Genomic DNA, 13391 nt, shown 5'->3' with positions numbered 1-13391 from the left:
GCGTTGATCGTAACCTGGAAGACCAGTAGTAGTTTCCGATGCACATCTGGAGGCATTCTGTAATCTGTGGACTATCAGAGTGTTGATGAAACACTGAAATTGCATCGGGATTGAATACAACAGTCACCATGCGCACTTTCCTCCATGGGCGTAATGTCTCAAACAGTCTACGCTTTGGTCGTTCCCTGTAAGATCAGTAGTAATTTCCGATGCACATCTGGAGGCATTCTGTAATCCGTGGACTATCAGAGTGATGATGAAACACAGAAATAGCATCGGGAATGAATACAACAGTCACCATGCGCACTTTCCTCCATGAGTGGAATGTCTGAAACAGTCTACGCTTTGATCGTTCCCAGGAAGACCAGTAGTCCAGTAGTAGTTGCCGATGCACCTCTGGAGACAATCTGTAATCTGTAGACTATCAGAGTGTTGATGAAACACATAAATTGCATCGGGATTGAATACAACAGTCAGCATACGCACTTTCCTCTATGGGAGTAATGTCTCAAACAGTCAACGCTTTGATCGTTCCCTGGAACACCAGTAGTACTTACCGATGCACATCTGGAGGCATTCTGTAATCTGTGGACTATCAGAGTGTTGATGAAACACAGAAATTGCATCAGGTTTGAATACAACAGTCACCATGCGCACTTTCCTCCATGGGAGTAATGTCTCTAACAGTCCACGCTTTGATCATTCCCTGGAAGACCAGTAGTAGTATCCGACGCTCATCTGGATGGATTCTGTAATCTGTGGACTATCTGAGTGTTGATGAAACACAGAAATTACATCGGGATTTACTACAAGAGTCACCATCCGCACTTACCTCCATGGGAGGAATGTCTCAAACAGTCTACGGTTTGATCGTTCCCTTGAAGAGTAGTAGTAGTTACCGATGCACATCTGGAGGCAATCTGTAATCTGTGGATTATCACAGTGTTAATGAAACACGGAAACTGCATCGGGAGTGAATACAATAGTCACCATCCGGACTTTCCTCCATGGGAGTAAATCTCAAACAGGCTACGCTTTGATCGTTCCCTGGAAGACCAGCAGTAGTTTCCGATGCACATCTGGGGGCATTCTGTAATCTGTGGACTATCAGACTGTTGATGAAACACAGAAAATGCATCGGGATTAAATACAACAGTCACCATCCGCACTTTCCCCCATGTTAGTAATGTATCAAACAGTCTACGCTTTGATCGCTCCCTAGAAGTCCAGTAGTAGTTTCCGATGGACAGGTGGAGGCATTCTGTAATCTGTGGACTATCAGACTTTTGACGAAACACAGAAATTGCATCGAGAGTGAATACAACAGTCACCTTCCGCACTTTCCTCCATCTGAGTAATTCTCAAACAGGCTACGATTTGATCGTTCCCTGGAAGATCAGTAGTAGCTTCCGATGCACATCTGGAGACAATCTGTAATATGTGGACCTTCAAAGTATTGATGAAACACAGAAATGGCCTCGGGATTGAATACAACAGTCAATATGCGCACTTTCCTCCATGGGAGTAATGTCTCAAAGATTCTACGCTTTGATCGTTCCCTTGAAGGCCAGTAGTAGTTTCCGATGCACATCTGAATGCATTCTGTAATCTGTGGATTATCAGACTGTTTATGAAACACAGAAATTGCATAGGGATTGAATACAACAGTCACCATGCGCACTTTCCTCCATGGGAGTAATGTCTCAAAGAGTTTACGCTTTGATCGTTCCTTGGAAGAACAGTAGTAGTTTCCAATGCTCGTCTGGAGGCATTCTGTAATCTGTGGACAATCAGAGTGTTGATGAAACACAGAAACTTCATCGGGATTGAATACAACAGTCACCTTGGGCACTTTCCACCATGGGAGTAATTCTCAAACGGTCTACGTTTTGATCGTTTCCTGGAAGACCAGTAGTAGTTTCCGATGCACATATGGAGGCATTCGGTAATCTGTGGACTATCAGAGTGTTGATGAAACACAGAAATGGCATCGGGATTGAATACAAGAGTCACCATGCGCACTTTTCTCCATGGGTGGAATGTCTCAAACAGTCTACGCTTTGATCGTTCCCTTGAAGACCAGTAGTAGTTTCCGATGCACATCTGGAGGCATTCAGTAACCTGTGGACTATCAGAGTGTTGATGAAACACAGAAATTGCATCGGGTTTGAATACAACAGCCACCATGCGCACTTTCCTCCATGGGAGTAATGTCTCTAACAGTCTACGATTTGATCATTCCCAGGAAGACCAGTAAAGGTTTCCGATGCACATCTGGAGACAATCTGTAATCTGTAGACTGTCAGAGTGTTGATGAAACACAGAAAATTCATCGGGAATGAATACAACAGTCACCATGCGCACTTTCCTCCATGGGAGTAATGTCTCAAAGAGTTTACGCTTTGATCGTTACCTGGAAGACCAGTAGTAGTTTGCGATGCACATCTGGCGGCAATCTGCAGTCTGTGGACTATCAGAGTGTTGATGAAACACAGAAATGCCATCGGGATTGAATACAACAGTTACCATGCGTACTTTCCTCCATGGGAGTAATTCTCAAACAGTCTACGATTTGATCGTTCCCAGGAAGACCAGTAGTAGATTCCGATGCACATCTGGGGACAATCTGTAATCTGTGGACCTTCAAAGTGGTGATGAAACACAGAAATTGCTCGGCAGTGAATACAACAGTCACCAAACACACTTTCCTCCATGGGAGTAATGTCTGAAACAGTCTACGCTTTGATCGTTCCTTGGAAGACCAGTAGTAGTTTCCGATGCACATCTGGAGACAATCTGTAATCTGTCGACTATCAGAGTGTTGATGAAACACAGAAAATGCATCGGGAATGAATACAACAGTCACCATTCGCACTTTCCTCCATGGGAGTAGTGTCTCAAAGAGTTTTCGCTTTGATCGTTACCTGGATGACCAGTAGTAGTTTCCGATGCACATCTGAGGGCATTCTGTAATCCATGGATTATCAGAGTGATGATGAAACACAGAAATTGCATCGGGAATGAATACAACAGTCACCATGCGCACTTTCCCCCATGAGTGGAATGTCTCAAACAGTCTACGCTTTGATCGTTCCCTGGCAGACCAGTGGTACTTTCTGATGCACATCTGGAGGCATTCTGTGATCTGTTCACTATCAGAGTGTTGATGAAACACAGAAATTGCATCGGGATTAAATACAACAGTCACCATGCGCACTTTCCTCCATGCGAGTAATGTCTCAAAGAGTCTACGCTTTGATCCTTCCCTCGAAGACCAGTAGTAGTTTCCGATGCACATATGTAGGAATTCTGTAATCTGTGGACCTTCAAATTGTTGATGAAACGCAGAAATTGCCTCGGGATTGAAAACAGCATTCACCATGCGCACTTTCCTCCATTGGAGTAATGTCTGAAACAGTCTACGCTATGATCGTTCCCTGAAAGACCAGTAGTAGTTGCCGATGCACATCTGGGGACAATCTGCAATCTGTGCACTATCAGAGTGTTGATGAAACACATAAATTGCATAGGGATTGAATACAACAGTTACCATTCGTACTTTCCTCCATGCGAGTAATTCTCAAATAGTCTTGGTTTTGATCGTTGCCAGGAAGACCAGTAGTAGTTTCCGATGCACATCTGGAGACAATCTGTAATCTGTGGACCTTCAAAGTGTTGATGAAACACAGAAATTGCTTCGGGATTGAATACAACAGTCACCATCTTCACATTCCTCCATGTTAGTAATGTCTCAAACAGTCTACGCTTTGATCGTTCCCTAGATGTCCAGTAGTAGTTTCTGATGCACATCTGGAGGCATTCTGTAATCTGTGGACTATCGGACTGTTGACGAAACACAGAAGTTGCATCGGGAGTTAATACAACAGTCACCATCCGCACTTACCTCCATGGGAGCAATTCTCAAACAGGCTACACTTTGATCGTTCCCTGGAAGACAAGTAGTAGTTTCCGATGGACATCTGGATGCATTCTGTAACCTGTAGACCTTCAAAGTGTTGATGAAAAAAAAAAAATGATCTCGGGATTGAATACAATAGTCACCAAGCGCACTTTCCTCCATGGGAGTAATGTCTGAAACAGTCTACGCTTTGATCGTTCCCAGGAAGACCAGTAGTAGTTTCCGATTCACATCTGTGGGCATTCTGTAATGTGTGGACTATCAGAGTGTTGATGAAACACAGAAACTGCATCGGGATTGAATACAACAGTCACCATGCGCACTTTCCTCCATGGGAGTAATGTCTCAAACAGTCTACGCTTTGATCGTTCCCTGCAAGACCAGTAGTAGTTTCCGATGCACATCTGGGGGCATTCTGTAATGTGTGTACTATCAGAGTGTTGATGAAACACAGAAATAGCATCAGGATTAAGTACAACAGTCACCATGCGCACTTTCCTCCATGGGAGTAATGTCTCAAACAGTCTACGCTTTGATCGTTGCCTGCAAGACCAGTATTATTTTCCGATGCACATCTGGAGGCATTCTGTAATCTGTGGACCTTCAAAGTGTTGATGAAACACAGAAATTGCATCGGGACTCAATACAACAGTCACCATGCGCACTTTCCTCCATGGGAGTAATGTCTCTAACAGTCTACGCTTTGATCGTTCCCTGCTAGACCAGTAGTGGTTTCCGATGCACATCTGGAGGCATTCTGTAATCTGTGGACCTTCAAAGTTTTGATAAAACACAGGAATTGCCGCGGGATTGAATACAACAGTCACCATGCGCACTTTCCTCCATGGGAGTAATGTCTAAAACAGCCTACGCTTTGATCGTTCCCTGGAAGACAAGTAGTAGTTTCCGACGCACATCTGGAGGCATTCTGTAATCTGTGGACTATCAGAGTGTTGATGAAACACAGAAATTGCATCGGGATTGAATACAACAGTCACCATGCGCACTTTCCTCCATGGGAGTAATGTCTCTAACAGTCTACGATTTGATCGTTCATTGCAACACCAGTAGTAGTTTCCGATGCACATCTGGAGGCATTCTGTAATCTGTGGACCTTCAAAGTTTTGATGAAACACAGGAATTGCCGCGGGATTGAATACAACAGTCACCATGCGCACTTTCCTCCATGGGAGTAATGTCACAAACAGTCTACGCTTTGATCGTACCCTGGAAGACCAGTAGTAGTTTCCGAGGCACATCTGGAGGCATTCTGTAATCTGTGGACTATCAGAGTGTTGATGAAACACAAAAATTGCATCGGGATTGAATACAACAGACACCATGCGCACTTTCCTCCATGGGAGTAATGTCTCAAACAGTTTACGCTTTGATCGTTCCCTGGAAGATCAGTAGTAGTTTCCGATGCACATATGGGGACATTCTGTAATGTGTGGACTATCAGAGTGTTGATGAAACACAGAAATTGCATCAGGATGGATTACAACAGTCACCATGCGCACTTTCCTCCATGGGAGTAATGTCACAAACATTCTACGCTTTGATCGTTCCCTGGAAGACCAGTAGTAGTTTCCGAGGCACATCTGGAGCATTCTGTAATCTGTGGACTATCAGAGTGTTGATGATACACAGAAATTGCATCAGGATTAAATACAACAGTCACCATGCGCACTTTCCTCCATGGGAGTAATGTCTCAAACAGTTTACCCTTTGATTGTTCCCTGCAAGACCAGTAGTAGTTTCCGATGCACATCTGGAGGCATTCTGTAATCTGTGGACCTTCAAAGTTTTGATGAAACATAGGAATTGCCGCGGGATTGAATACAACAGTCACCATGCGCACTTTCCTCCATGGGAGTAATTTCTTAAACAGTCTACGCTTTGATCGTTTCATGGAAGATCAGTAGTAGTTTCCGACGCACATCTGGAGGCGTTCTGTAATCTGTGGACTATCAGAGTGTCGATGAAACACAGATATTGCATCTGGATTGAATACAACAGTCACCATGCGCACTTTCCTCCACGGGAGTAATGTCTTAAACAGTTTACGCTTTGTTCGTTCCCTGGAAGACCAGTAGTAGTTTCCGACGCACATCTGGGCGCATTCTGTAATGTGGGGACTATCAGAGTGTTGATGAAACAGAGAAATTGCATCTGGATTGAATACAACAGTCACCATGCGTACTTTCCTCCTTGGGAGTAATGTCACAAACAGTCTACGCTTTGATCGTTCCCTGGAAGACCAGTAGTAGTTTCCGAGGCACATCTGGAGGCATTCTGTAATCTGTGGACTATCAGAGGGTTGATGAAACACAGAAATTGCATCGGGATTGAATACAACAGTCACCATTCGCACTTTCCTCCATGGGAGTAATGTCTCAAACAGTTTACGCTTTGATCGTTCCCTGGAAGATCAGTAGTAGTTTCCGATGCACATATGGGGACATTCTGTAATGTGTGGACTATCAGAGAGTTGATGAAACACAGAAATTGCATCAGGATTGAATACAACAGTCACCATGCGCACTTTCCTCCATGGTAGCAATGTCACTAACAGTCTACGCTTTGATCGTTCCCTGGAAGACCAGTAGTAGTTCCCGAGGCACATCTGGAGGCATTCTGTAATCTGTGGACTATCAGAGTGTTGATGAAACACAGAAATTGCATCGGGATTGAATACAACAGTCACCATGCACACTTTCCTCCACGGGAGTAATGTCTCAAAGAGTCTACGCTTTGATCGTTCCCTGGAAGACCAGTAGTAGTTACCGATGCACATGTGGAGGCATTCTGCAGTCTGTGGACTATCAGAGTGTTGATGAAACACAGAAATGCCATCGGGATTGAATACAACAGTTACAATGCGTACTTTCCTCCATGGGAGTAATTCTCAAACAGTCTACGATTTGATCGTTCCCAGGAAGACCAGTAGTAGATTCCGATGCACATCTGGGGACAATCTGTAATCTGTGGACCTTCAAAGTGGTGATGAAACACAGAAATTGCTCGGCAGTGAATACAACAGTCACCAAACACACTTTCCTCCATGGGAGTAATGTCTGAAACAGTCTACGCTTTGATCGTTCCCCGGAAGACCAGTAGTAGTTTCCGATGCACATCTGGAGACAATCTGTAATCTGTGGACTATCAGAGTGTTGATGAAACACAGAAAATGCATCGGGAATGAATACAAGAGTCACCATGCGCACTTTCCTCCATGGTAGTAGTGTCTCAAAGAGTTTTCGCTTTGATCGTTACCTGGATGACCAGTAGTAGTTTCCGATGCACATCTGGAGGCATTCTGTAATCCATGGACTATCAGAGTGATGATGAAACACAGAAAATGCATCGGGAATGAATACAACAGTCACCATGCGCACTTTTCTCCATGGGAGTAATGTCTCAAACAGTCTACGCTTTGATCGTTCCCTGCAAGACCAGTAGTAGTTTCCGATGCACATCTGAGGGCATTCTGTAATCTGTGGACTATCAGAGTGTTGATGAAACACAGAAATTATATCGGGATTGAATACAACAGTCACCATGCGCACTTTCCTCCACGGGAGTAATGTCTTATACAGTTTACGCTTTGATCGTTCCCTGCAAGACCAGTAGTGGTTTCCCATGCACATCTGGAGGCATTCTGTAATCTGTGGACCTTCAAAGTTTTGATAAAACACAGGAATTGCCGCGGGATTGAATACAACAGTCACCATGCGCACTTTCCTCCATGGGAGTAATGTCTAAAACAGTCTACGCTTTGATCGTTCCCTGGAAGACAAGTAGTAGTTTCCGACGCACATCTGGAGGCATTCTGTAATCTGTGGACTATCAGAGTGTTGATGAAACACAGAAATTGCATCGGGATTGAATACAACAGTCACCATGCGCACTTTCCTCCATGGGAGTAATGTCTCTAACAGTCTACGATTTGATCGTTCATTGCAAGACCAGTAGTAGTTTCCGATACACATCTGGAGGCATTCTGTAATCTGTGGACCTTCAAAGTTTTGATGAAACACAGGAATTGCCGCGGGATTGAATACAACAGTCACCATGCCACTTTCCTCCATGGGAGTAATGTCTAAAACAGTCTACGCTTTGTTCGTTCCCTGGAAGACCAGTAGTAGTTTCCGACGCACATCTGGAGGCACTCTGTAATCTGTGGACTATCAGAGTGTTGATGAAACACAGAAATTATATCGGGATTGAATACAACAGTCACCATGCGCACTTTCCTCCACGGGAGTAATGTCTAATACAGTTTACGCTTTGATCGTTCCCTGGAAGACCAGTAGTAGTTTCCGACGCACATCTGGGCGCATTCTGTAATGTGGGGATTATCAGAGTGTTGATGAAACAGAGAAATTGCATCTGGATTGAATACAACAGTTACCATGCGTACTTTCCTCCATGGGAGTAATGTCACAAACAGTCTACGCTTTGATCGTTCCCTGGAAGACCAGTAGTAGTTTCCGAGGCACATCTGCAGGCATTCTGTAATCTGTGGACTATCAGAGTGTTGATGAAACACAGAAATTGCATCGGGATTGAATACAACAGACACCATGCGCACTTTCCTCCATGGGAGTAATGTCTCAAACAGTTTACGCTTTGATCGTTCCCTGGAAGATCAGTAGTAGTTTCCGATGCACATATGGGGACATTCTGTAATGTGTGGACTATCAGAGTGTTGATGAAACACTGAAATTGCATCGGGATTGAATACAACAGTCACCATGCGCACTTTCCTCCATGGGCGTAATGTCTCAAACAGTCTACGATTTGATCGTTCATTGCAAGACCAGTAGTAGTTTCCGAGGAACATATGGAGGCATTCTGTAATCTGTGGACTATCAGAGTGTTGATGAAACACAGAAATTGCATCGGGATTGAATACAACAGTCACCATGCGTACTTTCCTCCATGGGAGTAATGTCTCAAACAGTCTACGCTTTGATCGTTCCCTGCAAGACCAGTAGCAGTTTCCGATGCACATCTGGAGGAATTCTGTAATCTGTGGACCTTGAAAGTGTTGATGAAACATAGAAATTGCATCGGGATTGAATACACCAGTCACCATGCGCACTTTCCTTAATGGGAGTAATGTCTCAAACAGTCTATGCTTTGATCATTCCCTGGAAGACCTGTAGTAGTTTCCGATGCACATCTGGAGGCATTCTGTAACGTGTGGACTATCAGAGTGTTGATGAACCACAGAAATTGCATCAGGATTGAATACAACATTCACCATGCGCACTTTCCTCCATGGGAGTAATGTGTCAAACAGTTTGCGCTTTGATCGTTCCCTGGAAGACCAGTAGTAGTTTCCGAGGCACATCTGGAGGCATTCTGTAATCTGTGGACTATCGGAGTGTTGATGAAACACAGAAATTGCATCGGGATTGAATACAACAGTCACCATGCGCACTTTCCTCCATGGGAGTAATGTCTCAAACAATTTACGCTTTGATCGTTCCCTGGATGATCAGTAGTAGTTTCCGATGCACATATGGGGACATTCTGTAATGTGTGGACTATCAGAGTGTTGATGAAACACAGAGACTGTATCGGGATTGAATACAACAGTCACCATGCGCACTTTCCTCCACGGGAGTAATGTCTCAAACAGTCTACGCTTTGATCGTTCCGTGCAAGACCAGTAGTAGTTTCCGATGCACATCTGGAGGCATCCTGTAATCTGTGGACCCTCAAAGTGTTGATGAAACACAGAAATTGCCTCGGGATTGAATACAACAGTCACCATCCGCACTTTCCCCCATGTTAGTAATGTATCAAACAGTCTACGCTTTGATCGTTCCCTAGAAGTCCAGTAGTAGTTTCCGATGGACAGGTGGAGGCATTCTGTAATCTGTGGACTATCAGACTTTTGACGAAACACAGAAATTGCATCGAGAGTGAATACAACAGTCACCATCCGCACTTTCCTCCATCTGAGTAATTCTCAAACAGGCTACGATTTGATCGTTCCCTGGAAGATCAGTAGTAGCTTCCGATGCACATCTGGAGACAATCTGTAATATGTGGACCTTCAAAGTATTGATGAAACACAGAAATGGCCTCGGGATTGAATACAACCGTCAATATGCGCACTTTCCTCCATGGGAGTAATGTCTCTAAGATTCTACGCTTTGATCGTTCCCTTGAAGGCCAGTAGTAGTTTCCGATGCACATCTGAATGCATTCTGTAATCTGTGGATTATCAGACTGTTTATGAAACACAGAAAATGCATAGGGATTGAATACAACAGTCACCATGCGCACTTTCCTCCATGGGAGTAATGTCTCAAAGAGTTTACGCTTTGATCGTTCCTTGGAAGAACAGTAGTAGTTTCCAATGCTCGTCTGGAGGCATTCTGTAATCTGTGGACAATCAGAGTGTTGATGAAACACAGAAACTTCATCGGGATTGAATACAACAGTCAGCTTGGGCACTTTCCACCATGGGAGTAATTCTCAAACGGTCTACGATTTGATCGTTTCCTGGAAGACCAGTAGTAGTTTCCGATGCACATATGGAGGCATTCGGTAATCTGTGGACTATCAGAGTGTTGATGAAACACAGAAATGGCATCGGGATTGAATACAAGAGTCACCATGCGCACTTTTCTCCATGGGTGGAATGTCTCAAACAGTCTACGCTTTGATCGTTCCCTTGAAGACCAGTAGTAGTTGCCGATGCACATCTGGCGGCATTCTGTAATATGTGGACTATCACAGTGTTGATGAAACACAGAAATTGCCTCGGGATTGAATACAACAGTCACCATCCGCACTTTCCTCCATGTTAGTAATGTCTCAAACAGTCTACGCTTTCATCGTTCCCTAGAAGACCAGTAGTAGTTTCCGATGCACATCTGGAGGCATTCTGTAATCTACGGATTACCAGATTGTTCATGAAACACAGAAATTGCATCGGGTTTGAATACAACAGCCACCATGCGCACTTTCCTCCATGGGAGTAATGTCTCTAACAGTCTACGATTTGATCATTCCCAGGAAGACCAGTAAAGGTTTCCGATGCACATCTGGAGACAATCTGTAATCTGTAGACTGTCAGAGTGTTGATGAAACACAGAAAATTCATCGGGAATGAATACAACAGTCACCATGCGCACTTTCCTCCATGGGAGTAATGTCTCAAAGAGTTTACGCTTTGATCGTTACCTGGAAGACCAGTAGTAGTTTGCGATGCACATCTGGCGGCAATCTGCAGTCTGTGGACTATCAGAGTGTTGATGAAACACAGAAATGCCATCGGGATTGAATACAACAGTTACCATGCGTACTTTCCTCCATGGGAGTAATTCTCAAACAGTCTACGATTTGATCGTTCCCAGGAAGACCAGTAGTAGATTCCGATGCACATCTGGGGACAATCTGTAATCTGTGGACCTTCAAAGTGGTGATGAAACACAGAAATTGCTCGGCAGTGAATACAACAGTCACCAAACACATTTTCCTCCATGGGAGTAATGTCTGAAACAGTCTACGCTTTGATCGTTCCTTGGAAGACCAGTAGTAGTTTCCGATGCACATCTGGAGACAATCTGTAATCTGTCGACTATCAGAGTGTTGATGAAACACAGAAAATGCATCGGGAATGAATACAACAGTCACCATGCGCACTTTCCTCCATGGGAGTAATGTCTCAAAGAGTTTTCGCTTTGATCGTTACCTGGATGACGAGTAGTAGTTTCCGATGCACATCTGAGGGCATTCTGTAATCCATGGTTTATCAGAGTGATGATGAAACACAGAAATTGCATCGGGAATGAATACAACAGTCACCATGCGCACTTTCCCCCATGAGTGGAATGTCTCAAACAGTCTACGCTTTGATCGTTCCCTGGCAGACCAGTGGTACTTTCTGATGCACATCTGGAGGCATTCTGTGATCTGTTCACTATCAGAGTGTTGATGAAACACAGAAATTGCATCGGGATTAAATACAACAGTCACCATGCGCACGTTCCTCCATGCGAGTAATGTCTCAAAGAGTCTACGCTTTGATCCTTCCCTCGAAGACCAGTAGTAGTTTCCGATGCACATATGTAGGAATTCTGTAAACTGTGGACCTTCAAATTGTTGATGAAACGCAGAAATTGCCTCGGGATTGAAAACAGCATTCACCATGCGCACTTTCCTCCATTGGATTAATGTCTGAAACAGTCTACGCTATGATCGTTCCCTGGAAGACCAGTAGTAGTTGCCGATGCACATCTGGGGACAATCTGCAATCTGTGCACTATCAGAGTGTTGATGAAACACATAAATTGCATAGGGATTGAATACAACAGTTACCATGCGTACTTTCCTCCATGCGAGTAATTCTCAAATAGTCTTCGTTTTGATCGTTGCCAGGAAGACCAGTAGTAGTTTCCGATGCACATCTGGAGACAATCTGTAATCTGTGGACCTTCAAAGTGTTGATGAAACACAGAAATTGCATCGGGACTCAATACAACAGTCACCATGCGCACTTTCCTCCATGGGAGTAATGTCTCTAACAGTCTACGCTTTGATCGTTCCCTGCAAGACCAGTAGTGGTTTCCGATGCACATCTGGAGGCATTCTGTAATCTGTGGACCTTCAAAGTTTTGATAAAACACAGGAATTGCCGCGGGATTGAATACAACAGTCACCATGCGCACTTTCCTCCATGGGAGTAATGTCTAAAACAGTCTACGCTTTGATCGTTCCCTGGAAGACAAGTAGTAGTTTCCGACGCACATCTGGAGGCATTCTGTAATCTGTGGACTATCAGAGTGTTGATGAAACACAGAAATTGCATCGGGATTGAATACAACAGTCACCATGCGCACTTTCCTCAATGGGATTAATGTCTCTAACAGTCTACGATTTGATCGTTCATTGCAAGACCAGTAGTAGTTTCCGATGCACATCTGGAGGCATTCTGTAATCTGTGGACCTTCAAAGTTTTGATGAAACACAGGAATTGCCGCGGGATTGAATACAACAGTCACCATGCGCACTTTCCTCCATGGGAGTAATGTCACAAACAGTCTACGCTTTGATCGTTCCCTGGAAGACCAGTAGTAGTTTCCGAGGCACATCTGGAGGCATTCTGTAATCTGTGGACTATCAGAGTGTTGATGAAACACAGAAATTGCATCGGGATTGAATACAACAGACACCATGCGCACTTTCCTCCATGGGAGTAATGTCTCAAACAGTTTACGCTTTGATCGTTCCCTGGAAGATCAGTAGTAGTTTCCGATGCACATATGGGGACATTCTGTAATGTGTGGACTATCAGAGTGTTGATGAAACACAGAAATTGCATCAGGATGGATTACAACAGTCACCATGCGCACTTTCCTCCATGGGAGTAATGTCACAAACATTCTACGCTTTGATCGTTCCCTGGAAGACCAGTAGTAGTTTCCGAGGCACATCTGGAGCATTCTGT

The sequence above is a fragment of the Schistocerca gregaria genome, chromosome 3, assembly GCF_023897955.1.
Source record: "Schistocerca gregaria isolate iqSchGreg1 chromosome 3, iqSchGreg1.2, whole genome shotgun sequence".
Classification (NCBI taxonomy): Eukaryota; Metazoa; Arthropoda; class Insecta; order Orthoptera; family Acrididae; genus Schistocerca; species Schistocerca gregaria.
This window is presented reverse-complemented; position numbering follows the sequence as displayed.